The sequence below is a fragment of the Lissotriton helveticus genome, chromosome 4_1 (assembly GCF_964261635.1).
Source record: "Lissotriton helveticus chromosome 4_1, aLisHel1.1, whole genome shotgun sequence".
NCBI classification, from domain to species: Eukaryota; Metazoa; Chordata; class Amphibia; order Caudata; family Salamandridae; genus Lissotriton; species Lissotriton helveticus.
This window is the reverse complement of record NC_136063.1, coordinates 1019643504-1019661127: the sequence shown is the minus strand read 5'-3', so window position 1 is coordinate 1019661127 and position 17624 is coordinate 1019643504. Positions and strand designations below refer to the sequence as shown.

Here is a 17624-nt window from a genome sequence, read left to right as displayed (position 1 = left end):
CACCTTCACATGCAACACAATTCATTTTGTTGGCAAAGTGTTTTCCGCTTCATCAGCACATTCATATCAAATTATAATCATACTTCACACTCTACCAACAGTATACATAACACATAAACCCTGGACTGTTGTAAGCATTTAAGAGCTAAGCATTTGTCACTCCAACATCATGTTCCAAATCAATTGAATTCAGACCTCACTATAAATTAGCAGTACATATCAGGCACAGCTCCTGGCTGCTTTGTAGAAGCAATAGGTTGTGTATTTGAGGACGAGTGGATATATAAATAACCCTTTTAATTTCCAAACAGCTCCTGGCATCTTCAACTTCACAAAATGTCTCTAAGCAATATTGTGTTTTAGTGTTTGCCACTTCAAAGGCACATTCCTATCAAGTTCTATTCATATTTTTCTCTACCTCTACCTCGAAATTCAAATATACTTCTTGGCACCATCATGCACCAAACAGGCACAAGCCACTGAGTTGTCTGAGGCGTTGTCACCTCAACAGCAAATCGATATGGTCTCCCCAGTCAAGAAGTTAACTTAAATGTAGATCATCGAAAATGACACACAGAATTGCATCAAAGCCACATATGAAGCAAAGATCCCTTAAAACGCGATTGGCACCTTTCACCCATCACGATAGCGGAAGAAAATAATGACAGTGTCATTTGCGAAACACAACCTTAAACATAATGCTAAACACAGATCGATTAAGTGGATTGACCATACGCTTTTCCTTATGACTCACTTTTAAACAATATGACAAACAAACAACCTCAATATATGCAGCACACTTTAATGCATATCAAAACAAATCACCAGAAACGTAAGGTACATCCAGATTCTAAGAATGCTAGAAGCCCAGACAAATAATAGTAGAGCACCATGTGCCTTCAAATTACATAATGTGCAAAAGAGTCAAACCTTGCCATGTAGTCATTTTTATTATCAATAGTCACATGTATGGCACTATATGCTTCTTTCTTCATGCTGATCTTCTTTGTTCTTTCTCAGTACATATGTTTTTTGCATTCTTTTTTCTTGCATGTCAAAGTTGTTGTTATGTTGAATTTATGGGAATTACTCCTAATCAGTGGCACTGAAAGTAGGTGGCAATTGAAAGTTAAATTATGTGACAGGTTGACAAAACTATGAGGAAAGAAAATCCAAATTGTGTTTTGTAATGTGATACAATCTGTGGTAGTTTTGTTTTGTAATTTCATCACCTATTATTAGTATCTGGGCAACCTAGCTTCTCATTAGTAACAATTTAACACACAAATACTGTAGCCAGCAACTAAAACTAAGGCAGTTAGCTTTTGCAAAGGATTTGACAGTGCACAGAAATACTTTTGGTATTTTTTTAGGTCTAAACCTCCCATGCTGTGCTGCTCTCTGGTTTGCTAAGTACTTCTTGGCGACATTCTGAAAGCTGATCTACGAATACATTACGGTCATTTCTTACCCTTGGCTTTATAGTTTGTAACTCACATTTGTTTGCTTTCTACTTGCTGACTTGTATTTGTTTTAAACTGTCCTGCATGTCCTTTTCCCTCCTGTGGATCATAGCCTGTTTACTTATTCTTCCATTAGTGCTCGCTTTCTGTGAACAGGCCTTTTAATTTTGTTCTTTCTAGTCAAATTTGCTATGCATTCAAAGACAGAGATCAAATATCAGGCTCTGTCTTCTAGGGGAGCTTGGTCTTTACTTTTCTTTCTCTGTCTTCAAAGTGAGAGGATTTATCTGACATCTGTGGAGTGTGAAGGAAAATACTTTTTTTCGAGTACAGAAACAAATATAAATGTCTGTAAATGAACTGTGCAGATATTTCAGAATATGTAAGAAATATGAAAGCACAAATGAAGCATTGTTTTTGTTAGTGTGAAGTGTGCTGGAAACAAATATTTTAAAACGATCAAAATAAATCAATATACTAGGTGATGCTAATTCCACAAATCATCAGTGCGTTGTATAGTTTTATCAATAAAACTGTATGTCAGTGCAGATGAAATGGTCATTTCAATTGAAAATATGTTGTCTGTAATGGCAGTGCACTACCACACATGCGTACTCTACTTTATGCCACTCCACTCTTTAACACTCTACTCTAAGCTATTCTATGCCCCTCCAATCTAAAACACTCTACTCTACGTCACTCTATTCTACTCCACTCTACGTCACTGTATGCAGCTCTACTCCACTCTATTCCACTACAGTCATTGCCACACCACTCCTCTCTATGCCCCTCCACTCAACACCCCACCAGTCTATGCATCTGTGCCTCACGCACCTCCGCTCTACGTCCCTCCACTTTATGACACTATCCTATGACACTCTACAACACTCTAGGCCACTCCATTCTATTGCACTCTACTCCACTCTACGCCACTTTATGATACACTATAAAAATCTGCGACACTCAACGCCACTCCACTCTATGACATTCTTCTCTACTCTATGCCACTCTACTCTACTCCATTCTACAACACTTTTTTCTACTCTACTCTATGCCACTCTATGACACTCCACTCTAAACCAATCTGTTCTATGCCACGCCAACTTACAACACTCTACGATACTCCACTCTATGGCCCTCTATTCCACTTTACATCACTCCACTCTACAATACTCTATGCCCCTCCACTCTACAACACTTTACTCCACTCTATTCTCCTCTACTCTACACTCCTCCATTCTACACCACTCCACTCCATGGCCCTCCACTTCATTCTATGCCACTCTACTCCACTCCAGTCTGCAACACTTCACACAACTCTACAATACATCACTTCCCTCTATTCCATTCTATGACATTTTACTCCACTGTACAGCACTTTACTCCACTCTATGCTATGCCACTCCACTCTATGATCCTCCACTCAACGACACTCTCGTCTATACCCCCTCACTCTACGATCCTTCACTCTACAATTCTCCATTCTACGACACTCTACCGTACAGCCCTTCACTCTACACCACTCCACTCTACAAAATACTACTTCACTCTACATCGCTACTTTATTCTACACTACTCACTTTTCGCCACTTTATGCCACCCCACTCTAAGACACTCTATGCCACTGCACTCTATGAAACTATACGACATTCCACTCCAGTCTACGGCACTCCACGATACTGCACTCCCTTCTATGACACTTCACAACACTCCTCTCCCCTCTATGCCACTCTATAACCCTCCACTCCACTCTACGCTACTCCACAACACTCTACACCACTCCAGTCTATGACACTCTTCTCCATACCGCACCACTCTTCTCTACTCCACTGATTTTTAGCCATCCTGAATAGCAGCCATGCTGGTGTACAACATGGCTAAAACACATTGGCAAAACTAAATGCTCTTGCATAGGTGAGAGAGATTTACTTTGCCAATGCTTGTTTTAGTTGTTTTTGATCCTTATTTTTTTTTTTTAGAGAGTTTTATATAGCGCTGGCTAGACCTGAAGGTATCAGAGCGCTTTACATGAGATTCAACAATGTAACAGAAAAAGATCAAAAATTACACATTACATCAAAAAATAAGCAATACATGAGTTAGAAATACATTTTTGGGGTGAACGCTGCAATTATGCTGCAGATGGTGGATTTGTTTGGAAAATGTGGCAAATCTGTACATATGCAGAAAACGTTGCAGCCGCAGAATTGTATTGTGTGGTTTTAGAGTTGTGAAAGGGGTGATGAATTTCTAACAAAGTATGCGACGTTTCTAAGCCCGGGCACCAGAAGGTTTGGGAAAAGAAGTCTCTGACAAGTGATATTGTGATGTGTTCCTGGGTGTTGTCTCAGATACCGAGCATGTTAGGTGACCCTGCTGTTCCAGCGCGGTGCAACCAACCCCACCTAGCATTTCTAGTAACCTGTACCAATCACGCACAGCCCTTCCTATCACACTCAGCTTATAAAACTTTAAGCATGGGCGCGCTGTCACTTAGCAGAAATAAATAATGGGATTCCTGACAACGGGTTTCGGAGCATAATCAGCCTCGGGAACTCGGCCACAAACCGCTGCCGGTTTGAAAACAAAGCCTAATACCGGATTCAATAAAAGATGTTTCGCTTCGTACAAACAATATGGGTTATTTAGCCAACAAATTAGATCTCTTTCTGGCAGCAAGGCAGCCATTTTTTCTGCGCTAGAATAAAGCAGGCATTCTCTTTAATTAATCATGAGATTCTTGAAGGAGCACGTGTGCGGGCCTACCTTGGATTTGGTCTGAATCCTAAAGCAAAAGGGCCCACTGGACCTGCAAGAACAGCCCTCCTCGTTCTGCAATATGTTCCTATACATCACTGCTACGACCGCTGGGTTCCACGCCTGGCACACGGCAGATGTGTTAATTAGAAAATCTGGGCCACTTTTCCTTCGCGTGGTGTCAATGTTCCACTGGGAGACGAGACACAAACTGTGCTCATGAAAAGTGAGGCTGCATTAGCATATGTGCAGGCCGTCTCCTTGCCAGCTGTTTGCAGCATACTGCCTCAGTTACTCCAGAGACGTGTATGATTCTGTGCCTCGTCAAGACATCGTTTTAAATGTGTGCACGTGTGGCTAATTTGTTGTAAAAATCAAGTAACGATGAAGAAATGAAAAACAAAGAAAGAATGGCTCGTTATTCTGCGGGCAATTTTTGAAGGCTTTATCATAAACTATTCTAGGGTGGCAGGGATGCAATACGCGTAATAGTGCTATCAGTCCTTTAATAAACAAGCACTGGCAAAGCCTTCTGGCCGGAATTTAACATGTTAATGCATGGAAACATAGCATTAGTGCATTAAAAGCCTTCCACATCAAAGAAACAGAAGGCAGTGTATTGGCTTCATAAGAACCCTCTTTTGGTTTTGACAAGTGAGCCTTATCTACAGTCCTTCTATCATTTTGATGATATAGAAAGAAGCAACGGACTGTAATGAAGTGCCCCTTGCCACCCTTTCCTAATTTCAAATTGAAACAAATAGAGAACTTCATAGAAGGCAAGTGAGCCTTTAAGACAAACCGCATTTTGTTTCCAGGAGAAAAATGCCGTGGCATAACAGGAGGCTCATACCCAACTCTGTGCATATTGCAGCGGAACACAGAATTTAGGTAGTGTGGGGGAATTGGCTAGGTGGTGGAATGAAGGCGGAGGACAGAAATGGTTATCGTTTGGGAGAGAGAAGCAGGGAAGAATGTGGGCTGCAAGAAAATGGCAGGGAAACAGAGGGGTGTGGGTATCAAGAAGCAAGACACGTGGGAAAGAAGGAATAATAAGTGGCACACAGGGTGTAAGGACTGGGTGAATGCAAAACCACGCACGGGGGCGTGAGGAGATGTGGGCAGCAAGGACCAAGACACATGGGAAAGGCAGAGTCATACACTGGGGCGAAAGCTCGAGGAGCAAAACACACTGAAAAGAGGGAGAAGAGAGAGAAGAGGGAGGGAAAAAGAACAACAACCAGCCAAGGGATGGGAGGGAATAAGAAGATGGGAAACAAAAGGGGACGAGCATAAAGGAGTCAAATGCGTAGTCTTTAGTGGTAAAATTGTTCCTCAAGCAGCCCGATGTAAGCACTTGATTAGAGGCAGCAAGATACAGGGGACAGTATTAGGGGAGAGAGATTGGAGGCAGCAAGATACAACCAACAGCCTTAAGGGAGAGAGAAATATTCTTTTGGGCTTAGCCAAGACATCATTAATAAAGTGTCAAGCTAATGACTAAAGGAAGCTGGTTGGAAAAAAGTCAGTAGTTCAAAAAGGTGGACTTAAAGCCAATGGTAAAATGTGTTAGATATAATAGGTCTGTTTGATATTTGCACTGGCATAACTCAAGACGTCAAAACGAAACAGAATTAGGGAATGAACAAAGTAGTGGCCTTAGGATAAAGGGGAAGAGGCTGTATAAGGGCAACCACACCATGCAAAGACAAACGAAGAAGCTTCACTCACCCAAAAAAAAAAAAAATCTGAGGCTTTGTTTTCAAATGCTTGGTGTCTTCATTTTTGGTTTCTGCATTTTTTATTTCAAAGGCCCACTTTCTAAGTTGGACAGCAGGAAATAATTGTTCAGTCATTTCACCCCCGAGAAGAAAAAAACACTATCATTACAAGTGGGACACAGATCCTGAATAGTCGGCTCACATAAGCAAATGGCAGAACTGGGAATTACGAGAGATGCTGTAATTCTGCTCTCCCATCTTTTCCCACCCTGACTTTTCACCAGCTGAAAGAAGGTGTAATTTCCATGCAGGGGAATAGCCAAAAATGGAATTTCACCTGAGCAACAATACCCCATGGTAACCCCACCCACCTCAGAATGAGGGTTGAATAGTTATACAGACCACTGACTGCTAGTGCAAGTTTTGATTACAATAGGTCTGGCTTGATAGTGCATTGTCTGTGTGACCTATTGTTATCAATTTATTAAAATGTACACAGAGTGAGCTGTGACAGAATAATTAATTCTTACTCACTTCATTGACAGTTTGGTGTATGATTCCACCTCCTGAGGAGTACTTGCATTGCAATGCATGGGGGACTATTTTATAACTTTAAAAATACACTGGATTACCACATATTTCATGTTTTAGTATTAGAAGCATCGCATTTAACAATATGTTCCACAACATTAGACATTTTTAATGTTTTAGGCTTTTCCAATGCATGTTCCTTCTATTTTCGTTTTGTTTCGTTGTCAGCCTCTCTTGTGTGAAGTGGGACCTTGAATTTAACTTTTAAAACCAGCTTTTTGGAGAGCGACAAATAATTGTAACTTCTAGTAGTTTTCCCGCCCAGATGAACTCTCGGAGGAGCACTTCCTGAGAGCCTCGTTCAGCACAGCCCGCCCCTCGCCCCTGAAACACCGCCGCTTTGCCTCGCTGTCTCGCGCTGTTGGCCCCGGCGTTTCCTGGATGGAAGCCAGAACTTGAGATGATGAATCCGACGGTCTGTTTCCACTTAAAATGGAGCCCGAAGAGGCTGCAGAAAGAAATATGCAGTAAAGCTTTCTACGTTTCCCATGGGTTGGCGGGGGGGCGGCTTCGAGGACCATTTTCGGGGCCGAAGGCACGCACTCTCAAGGAAGCCATAACAGAGCACACGAGGCGCCTCGCGGAGTTTATCTGCCTTGTGGTTGAACATTAACAAGGAGTCACTTTAACAAATGCTGTGAGTCTGCTCTATAAGGCGTGAGCCTACAAGAAGCAGGGGTGGGGGAAATAAACGTTCGATGTTTAGCAGAACCTGAGACCACCTATTAATCTATACCAGCTTGTTTTGGAGACATTCATTTCTAATCAATATTTAACTCATCCTAGCTGCACAGCAGTGACGCCTCTGTAGAAAAAAAGGGTGGGAATTTTACAAGGTAGGTGTTTGTAACAAGAACAGGGGTGCAAGGGGGAACATATAACCACGAAGCGCAAAGGAAACAGTTCTCAGAGGCTAATCCTATTTTTATTCCTTCATTTTGTTTCTTTTATGCCTGTATTTTTCACCTTTTACTGCATTTTTTCCTTCTTACTAGCATCCGTTCACATATCCACACTGTGGCAGGGTTGAGGTCTTCTCGCAGCAATATAATTTATGACTATTTCGATTGAGGGATAAATGGCTTTATATGCTTGGCCGTTTGTCAGACTGCAGGTCATTCTATTTTTCTCACATCTACCAGGACGGTAAAAAATACACACGAGGCCACTGGCGTGCAATGCAAACAAACGCAGACTTAGGGCCGTATAAAAGAGATGACTGGTAGTTAGAGACGTAGATAAAGGGGCCTGGATTAGCGATTCCTGCCAGTATCTGTCAATTACCAGGCATCAATGAGCTTCTAGATCCTAAATAGAGGTAACCACGCACTTCACTGGTTTCTGTGCCCATTTCTGAATTCGGTTCCTTCTTTTCAGACCCTTTACTGAGCCTTTTTACTCTGCATTTAACATTTGTGCGTGGTAAAACATTGGGCTTTAATGGGTGCATTCAGGGTAAAACTCTCCATCGAGAGGGGCACAATCCTCTCCAGGGATAAAAACCCTAAGAGACTCGCAACTGCCCCTAATATGCTTGTTTTTTGCTTATTTCTTAGACCTTAAACATAAGCATCCATGCGGACGGCGTTAGGGTGGTCTGCCTTCTCTTTTATATGTGCCTACCAGTGGCACATATTGTGTCTGAATTGATGTAGCGCCTAAGAGCGTTTGGGCTCTTCCCCATACAGTGAGGTGGGGTTACTAAATGAAGACTTTGCCACAGTTTGGGGCTGACTGTCATCTTAACCCCTTCGATGCGGGTGACAAAGCCAGCTCGTCATGGGCGTTACCTGCGCTACGCGGATGACGAGCTGGCTTTGTCACAAACAGCGCATTTTTGAAATTCCAGCGCACAGCGGGAAAACGCGGTAGCGCGGTAGCGGTTAAACAGCTAGAGATAAGGATCATCGCTAATTTACTACATTAGACAGTGGTAAATGGTTGCTCATTTAAGGAACTTTTGAGGTATTTGGTGCTTTTGCCTGGAAATGCAGCAACATTTCTTGGCAGATCTTAGTAAACAACAGAGCACATACAATAGCATCGAACACAACATAATGCAAAACATAATAGGATACAACATAACAAAACAGTCAAAAGTGAATGCAGCATCAAAACCACTACACAGCACAGCACTTTGCAAAAATGCAACACAAAATTACAGCAGCACAAAACAACAGGACAGATCATCACCACAACAAAATGCCACACAAGAAATATGCACAAACATTCTTGTCACGCTTTGCCAACTGCAGAAACCTGCTTTCATAATAAGGTGGTAAACGGTGCTTGACCCAAGCACTGCCTGAACATATCACCCAGAACATGAATTAGCTCCAGTCAGAAATGTTTTGTTTCTGAGGCTTACGAGGATGGATATTAGAGAGCGAATGACCTGGTCATGTAGTTTCTGGAGACTTAAGGATAGCTCTGTTGATCAGTCTTATCAGTCTTACCACACGTATACAATTTTATTAAAGTGGTTTGCCAGAATTTCATTATCATATATTTGTCCTGGATTTATATGGAATAAAAAGGTCAGATGATGTTCCCTCCAGGTAGAATGACCATCATAACTGCTCCGGATGTCAGATGACCTGAACATTTTCAGCCAGGTTAGGGCGGCCTTACGATATCGTTTACATTCTTCAGATTTCTGGTTCTTTCATTGGCTGCAGCTGGGAAAAGTTTCTTGAACTTTCTCAGGAAAATCCACTGGCAATCTGTGTTTTAGGTGTTAAGGGGTGAGCGGGGGGGGGGCAGTCTGTTTCTTTCTCTGCAGTTCCAATTGGCAGAACCTTGTCAGCCCTTTCTTACCCTAGGTATGGACAAGCGCCATATGTGCACAGGATTCCAAGATCTTGTTTCACAGCAGTCATAGATGCAGGATCTGCAGACCTTAAGCAGTGAATCATGACCTGATGGGAAGACATTTCTGATTTCAGAAGTGTTTCTAGTAGTAGGAAAGAGATGAGCAGCTATTGGAAATGCTGGGAACACGCACAAATCATTACTGCACAAATTGAAATTAGACAAACATCTTGGTGTTCGGCGGTTGATAACATGGCTATTTTTCTCATCTATGGTTGAAATGCATCGCTTCCTCTTATTTCTAATGATTGTGCAAGGCATGCTGCTCGATAACCATATAATGCAATAAATGAAACAAAGCTCTTTTAGAGTGCTACATAAAGTGTACAATTTAAAAAAGGTATCCATTATTGCCACAGTCCGTTGATAACCATACCAGCACCCTCATTTAGACTTCTGTGAACCACATCCGATAGCCTTTTCATGTAGGGTCCCTTCCTCTAAAGTGATGTGCTGCCAGGAAGCTAAACTGCGCTGCTTCCATTACGTTCACGCGGTTGCAAGCATTTTTCAATTAGGGAATATCGCAGATGAATTCCTTGCAATAACATAATGTATACTGGCAGAAATGGGAGCTCTTTAGATCCTCCTTTCATTATAATACCAGATCCATAGTCACAGCATGGTGTGTGATGCATTCCTAACTCCCATACGTTCCCCGGTCGTCGGTCCACAGCTTCACACGTTTGGTTATTTTCACACCAATGGGTAATTATAAGGGAAAAAAGAAAGAGTAAGTGACCATAGCAACAGTTGCTAGTGTAAATGTCACAAGATGTTTTATGTGAAAACCTTTATTGGATACTTGCAGAGACTATCTAATAAAATGTAATTTGGCATAAATAAATATGTCGCAATTCAGCAACATGGCTCGCTTCCAGTACGGTACTGCCTTTATTTTTGTACTCCCAAGAGCTAACGATATATCTGACACACCAACTACCAGCCCCATTAAACTGCAACCAATCCGTGACAATAATATGACATGAATAGCCAAATCCCTTTTCTACAGACTTTACTGCAGTTCTGTTATTCCTGAACCAATTAGCACTCCTTTCCTGCACCCTGTACTTTCAGTCCCTTCTCCCCATCTTCCTTCGGGTGTCAGAGCCACCTTATGATTCTAACTCTTCCTCGACAGCGGCCCCATCTCAGATACCGATACTTAAGAGCCTTCCTTTGCCTGTGGGTATCCTCTGTTCCCTGCCTCTTCATCCCTTGATTGACTTTTGGGTCTCCCGACTTCTCCAAGGGATCATCATTCTCTGCCTTGCACACACATGTACTCCTGATCTCAACAGTTTCCACACCTTACATCTTCTGCAATCCAATGCATAGCTGGTTCGTACGTCATGGGGTCAGAAGAGAGGAAGAAACCATCCCAAATGTTTGCCATCCCTCCCAGTAAAGTCTTTCCTGGAGTATTGCTTAGATTGATGTAAAAAGCATCATATCAGCAATGCTTCATCTTATTTACTGTCACAGGGTACCCCCCGCCTTTATCCTAAATCTGAAACTCAGTAAGTGGTGAGCAAACAGGCCGCCCCTCTTGTGTCACACAACGGTGATGCTCAATGGTGGTGTGGTGAGGCCTGTTTAAATTACACATCCAATCTGTTTCACCGAGTGAAGGCTCCGCTAAGCTTCCAATGTGCTAGGCTTCTTGGCTATTTTAAATATAATATACAGATTTTACACACAAGCAAACCCGCAGCCCATAAAACTATCTTTTAAACGTGCCATGCCTTAGATCTTAATCAATTTGTTCCACAACTAGATAAAATGGCAATAAAAAAAATAAGCTATTTGCTCAACTGGGTGATAATGTATAGCAACTTAATTTTTATTGGCTGGCCACTTATGCTACTGCAAATCTTTATTTTCTACTAGCTTTAATCCTTTTAAATCTGGTTTCTAAAAAGATATATCTTGTAGCACTTAAGGTCAGGCATTAATTTTCTGGAATAAGCAACAGGTGTGCACAGTGGAAAGCTTAAAAGGCTAGAGTAACAAAAAGGATATTTGTACTGCGCTTTGAAATGGTAATGATGTTCAGCTCAGCTGCTGATGCCTTCAATCGAATGGAGCATCAGTGTGTTGAACAGGGCTCATTCTATGTCAGTAAGTATTGCTTCCACGCCTCTATTAAAAGGTACAATACAAGATTGATGGTCGATATTGACGAAGAACAAATAAGAACTGAAATTGGTGAGCATTATCGAAACTTGAGATAGAACATCTTAAAAAGAAAGTAAGCGTTCATCGAATATATTTTGCAGGGCTGTGCAATACTCTTTGTATAAGTGTGCACTTCCAAATTCTGCAACAGCCCACCGAGATTTAATGATTGAGAATCCAGCAAGACCATTTGTACTTTCCCCTCCAGTTCAAGCAGGTAAAATGAAAACAAAAATATAGCCCACATGTGGCAAAAAAAAAGCTTTCCAGAGAAATCTGCATACATCTCACATTATAAAAGTAAATCGTCTGTGTTGTATAACTTTGCATCCCTAGGCAATCTGCAGTAAAGGTTTTATAAATAAAGTTTGACCAAATAAAAATAATAATTCTTAGATAGGGGCTGTAAATTGTAGGGAAATATAAACAGAAATATATTAATGCATTTCTCTAGGAAGCGTCTTCCCACAATAAGCACACACACACTATAGGGTTATACATCATATTTGGCATAGAATCCGATATTAGTTCAAAAACAGACCTTTTTGTGACTTCTGTATATGTGCTCCATGGATTTTAAGGAATCCGTAAAAAAAGGGAGGGGGGAGTATTTAAGGGTGTGTTGTCACCAATTAACACAGACTTTTGAAACATAATCCACAATTCAGATTATAAACTGTGTGCCTACATTTTTATACCCATTAGCTATTTATAAATCAATTGCTGTGCACAGGGATGAACTGGAAATGAATGAACACAGCCAGCAAGACCAGCCCACTTCATTTGAACGTATGAGAGAGCAAGGGTAGGTTTTTCAATGAAAATGTTTTGGGAGAAACAGTGACAAATGGGCTCAACAGTGCTTTGTACCCATACATTTTTCCAACTATATTTGGTAAAATACCAATTGGTTTTACAGGCTGGCCAGAGGGTACCCACATTATTCCAATACTTCTGTGGTGGTTGTAAATATGTTTGATGCTGCACAGAAGTGTTTGGGTTTGCCTCTCAAGAAAACATGGAAAATATTGGGGCAAGAATGTGCATTAAAAAAACCTACAAGGTAATCAGTTTTAATAAATAGCCTAAATAATCTTGGAACGCACTTTGACGGGGCCAACACATTTCCAAGGTGTGCATATCATCATTCCTCACTACCACCTGGCACTTTATTTTCCATGCTGCCCTGTAGGATAATGTCCTTTTTGTATGGTCAGCCCCCACTTTCTGCTCCAGTACTGATGGTTATGACTCTGAAAGTGTACTGGGTCCTGCTAACCAGGCCCTGTGCCAGTGTTCTCTTCCTAAAACTGATACATGTGAATTGGTATCCCCAATTGGCAGAGACTTTAACCCCCTTATAAGTTCCTGATAATTGGTACCAGTGGAGGAACTTTTATCTTGTAATGAGGTGGGGGAAACCTATATGAGCTTTCTTCCGCACACTGCCAGACCTTAAATAGTTGGACGCCTCTAAGTACCTGCGTGGCGGACCACAACATGGGCTCTCCAGCTAGTACTGCTCCAGGACATTAGTCAACAAATCCAGAGAATGCTTACAGAGCCTGAGAAATGTCAGATTATTGCATAGTGTAGAGTGCTAATGCATGCGTGATGATTTTACAAGTTGTTTGTCATCATTAGCTGTAAATGCCATGTGCTTTTATTGTTAACAACCTGATTGTTACTCGGTAAAACAAAACAATTTTTTTTTTTAAATCTCTGGAATACTATATAAAAAATTATTTTCTTCTTCTCTGAAATGCAATGAAACTATGTGGCAGTCTCCCTTGTGGGTACTTGTTTTTTTTTTTATAACTGAACAAAATAATAAATTGTAAAAAAGAGAAATATATGACTCTGATTACTGTAGCTATATAGGTTACTACATTAAAACAAAAGGGATGTTTATGATCGCAACAGCCAGCATAATGTAGAGCAATGGTCAAACCCCCGCCCAGAATACTTTCAATCCTTTCGGGCTTACGTCTGTAATTTACTTTCTACACAAATATGGTAACAGGGAAGAAACTCAATCCAATGTCATATCAGGCCAGGATAATATTTAGAAACTTAAGTAGCCAAACATGTGGGACTTTTAACTTTAATGAACTTTAACTGCCTGTTTGTTATGAAGTCATCAGCATTAATGGCCAAAAATCTGCGAATCCAGTAGCATACTCATGTTCCGAATTGAAAGGAAATGGTAGTTTCCATCCCATTCAGTGGTATGTGGGTTTTCTCCTGGCACATTTCAGACAGTAAAGTCTAGCAGACTATGTCTGTAGAAAACATGCTGGAATATCTGTGGCTGCATGCATATATGGATGTGCAATCAGTTATTTTCACACAGTTCCCTGTTCTCCAAAGTAAAACTCGGAACAGCATGGTCATTCCTGTGCATGCAATAAAACTACACAACAGGATGCGTCATTGTAAATCATTCTAAAGTAATGGGTGCAACATTTCAAAAGTCCGCCTCTGGAAACCTGATAAGTTTTTTCCAAAACTTTGCAAGCTAAAAATAGTTCATGCAGGTATGAAAGATTTAAAAACAATACGGGAAAGAAAAAAAATCAAACCCAGCAAAAGTATTTTTTGTGGGAAACAACTCACACAAAAATTAACATGCAGTAAGTAGGAGAATATTACTGTAGAAAAATAATATTTTGCACACATTTTGAGGGAATTTTCACCCACAAGCAATGGAACAAAAGTTTTGAAGTTCTAAAATCAGTAATCTTAAAAAAAAAATCAATGGTGAAATGTATAATTTTGCACACCTTTGTAGTGTTGGACTGGAACTTCGAGCAGTCTGGCACTGCCGGGTGGCCCAACTTGAAAGGGCTAGCGTGTAGGTCGTTTTTTTAATCCTGTGGGCCATAACAGGACGAAAAAACACACAAACGCCCATTCAAGCTAACTCATTTGGCGGGTCCATACTCCCCAAAATTCCAGCCCAACACTGCACCCCTGTTTTCACTATTGGTAATCTGTACACTCTGGTCATGATTCCAGTTGGATGGGATAATTCCAATTCCTCTGCAAACTACAGCACAGAGAATTCTGACCAATGCAGTGAACACCACACCCATGCAATTTGAAAACAAGTGGTTAAAAACACCAATTCTGTATGCAATTACTCATTTTCCAGAGGAAATTCTGAGTTGTAGGTATTTACCATACCCAGTGAGCAGCGCTCACGGTTGTTAGTATTTACCAGCTGTGGAAAACAAGGACTGGATAGATTTGCATAGGTTTTTGAAATTCGACATAAGCTGATAGTTCCCGCTTACCAATGGCTAGGAGCAATTGGGACAGATGAATCTTCAGATTCGCAGTAAAACCTACTTTGCATGTGATTTTCTAGGGATCTCTGAAATGCGATCCTGATAATTCTGCATCTGGGATGTATGAGGGGTTATGCTACTGCACTTAAACTCTTTTTTAAATATATCAGCAAAGTAAACATTTTGCATAGCAAGCCACCTAATCAAAGACGACACTTTAACAGCATGCATACAGAATCCATAAAAAATGTTCATTTTTTCTGTTTTGAAAATAAAGCACTTATGATAGGAAATAAGTAGAGGTCTTCTGGTAAAAGAGTGCCCGAATTCCCAGCGGTTCGATAATGGACTGGGAAAGGCATGTTTATGGCAAGGGGTCTTAGCTCGAGCTCTTCAGCTAATCAGTGTCACATGGAGCTTGAGCACGTGCCCTGGGAAACGCTTTCCCGCGAGACACTCGTCGTGAAACAAGTGCTGATCGGAAGGCGGTAATGGACGACCTCTACGTTTGTAAACTCTTACACATGTTTCTGTTTCGCCCCTTTTACTATAATGTATGGTTTAAACTCGAGCGCCTGCCTCCAGTTTCGTCTGAGGAAGCCTGGATAGCGGGTCTGTATCTGCTCTTAATAGGCCATTTGCACGCGACCTTTGAGACACTCGTCGAAATCCTAAAACCCTACAAGCACAGAAATTCGTTCCAGAGACGTCTTCGCATGACAGTAACCCTCAGGGAGACATGATTTACCTTACCTGCTCAAAGTCTAGCTCCTTTGCTCTGCACGCTGAAGTATACCATCTTGAGTTGTAGGCATCTGCAAAATATCAAAATACAGGTTTATTGAATTCAGAGTGGAATTTACAAGGTAGACAGGAGGCATATGTTTGCAATCACGAAAAAAATGTATGAACCCAGAGAAACTTTAGTAGTGGACTCAAAATGACATTATTTACATTGAACAACCTTATGACAGCAATAGTTGCATCACACTCACCAGAAAATACAATGAAATTAAACTACTATGTGTTGAAAGTAAACAGTTAATTCCTAGGATTTGAGGACTGTGCTTAGAGCTTAAAAGAGGAAAGACACATCATTAGTGAACAATGGGGATGAGTAAAGGCAAGAGGAAGCAATTCGGGCGATGCTAAGGCTGGACTCATGTTGCTCCCTCTTTATGTGTGAGGCAGGAGGATGCAATGTTGCACCTTCATTGTAGCTGTCCCGCGTATGAAAGAAGGTGTATGGTTTGTTCCTTTACTGTTTTACGTGTGCAAGGGATGCTGACTGCATTTGATTTGCATGCAGTGAAACTATCCCTATTTCCACTCAGGCTGCTTCAGGGCTTTAAGTGGGCTGGGTCTCAAGGGGTCTGAGCACCAGCAGTTTTTTAACCCCTTCGGCGCTCATGACGAGCTGAGCTCGTCATGAGCGTAACCTGCCCTACGCTGATGACGAGCTGAGCTCGTCATGTAACGCGGGTTTTTTCAAAACGCAGCGCGCAGCGGGAAAACCGCTAGCGCGCATGCGGTTAAAGGGGACCGCGAAACGGGTCTCTATCGGGCTCTGTTTTGAGCCCTGGCACAGGCCGTCCGTGTTTTTTCCGGACTGCAGCAGTTTGCTGTCACTGCAGTCCTGAAAAAAGTGCCAGGGCTCAAAACAGCCCGATAGAGACCCGTTTCGAGACAGCAAGCACATCGAGGGGAGAGGTGTGGCGCCGCGGCCAGGGCGACTGACGCTGGAATCTGGGGATCAGGGTTCGATCCCCGGCTCCGGCGGCAGGTTAGCCCAGCACCATGTGACTCTGGGCAATAGCTTGCTTAATCTTCCCGACGGCCCCCAGCGCCTAGAGACCCTTACGGGTGATTGTGCGCTTTACAAATGTGGATTATTATTATTATTATTATTATTATCGATGTGCGCTGTTCACACTGCTCACTTCTCACTAGTGGAGAAGTTACGGCATGACGTCATGCCAGGTGCGTTGTGGGGGAAGGGAAATCCTTTAAAGAGTCATTTTCTTTCTGGATTTCCCTTCTGTTTCTGAAACACAAGAGCAGCAACATTGTCGTGGTGTCAACAGGGCTTTAAATGGACGTTTTTAGGGCTCGGGCCTAAGCCACCACGAAGTGGAGGCGGAGCTTCCGAGCTCTTATGTGTTCAATGCAGAAAGGGGTCCGGCTGGCACATTCCGTAGTTTTTAATGGCATCTGCCTAGTGATTCGTCTTCGCTGTGCTGTGTATTTAGTAGCGTTGACGTGATAGGCTATAAGTAATTTACGCGTGCCCGATGTGGCATATTCTGTGCGAGAACGAGCACGGCAGAGTGATTAATCTTAATTACGAGCTGTCAGAGTGCCCGTGTAATGCAATCCAGATGGTGCGAGCGCGTTCACCATTGCATTGCATGTATCATGCGCGCGTTTAACATTTACCTTTCGCGCACGGCAGTCCATTCGTGTGTGTCTCATGGTTGCCCTCATCTGGGGGTGTGGGGCAATAAAATATTAGATAGAACGGAGGCACTCTTGAATGTATTGCACCATGACAAGTTGCACCGTGCTAAGACAATATATTATTCATCTCGTCATATTTCTGATGAGCCAATGTTAAAAACAGAAGCAGCTTAATGTCACAGACGACCTCTGGTTACCCAAAAATGTTTTCTTCCTTAGTTAACTGACACGAGCAGCACATGTGGCTCTGAATTTTGTTAAGCTTCCGAGAATACAGTGTCCATCCACCCCACCCC

The 17624-nt window shown here is 41.9% G+C and overlaps 1 protein-coding gene across 1 annotated transcript in view; it reads right to left on the bottom strand.

Annotated features, from left to right (window-relative positions):
- SEMA5A (semaphorin 5A) overlaps positions 1–17624 on the bottom strand; it is a 1863338-nt gene that overhangs the window by 1646764 nt on the left and 198950 nt on the right. Inside the window, exon 2 of the mRNA XM_078687625.1 lies at positions 15625–15686. The gene's annotated coding sequence lies outside the window, so the exon portion shown is untranslated. The remainder of the gene's footprint in view (positions 1–15624; positions 15687–17624) is intronic.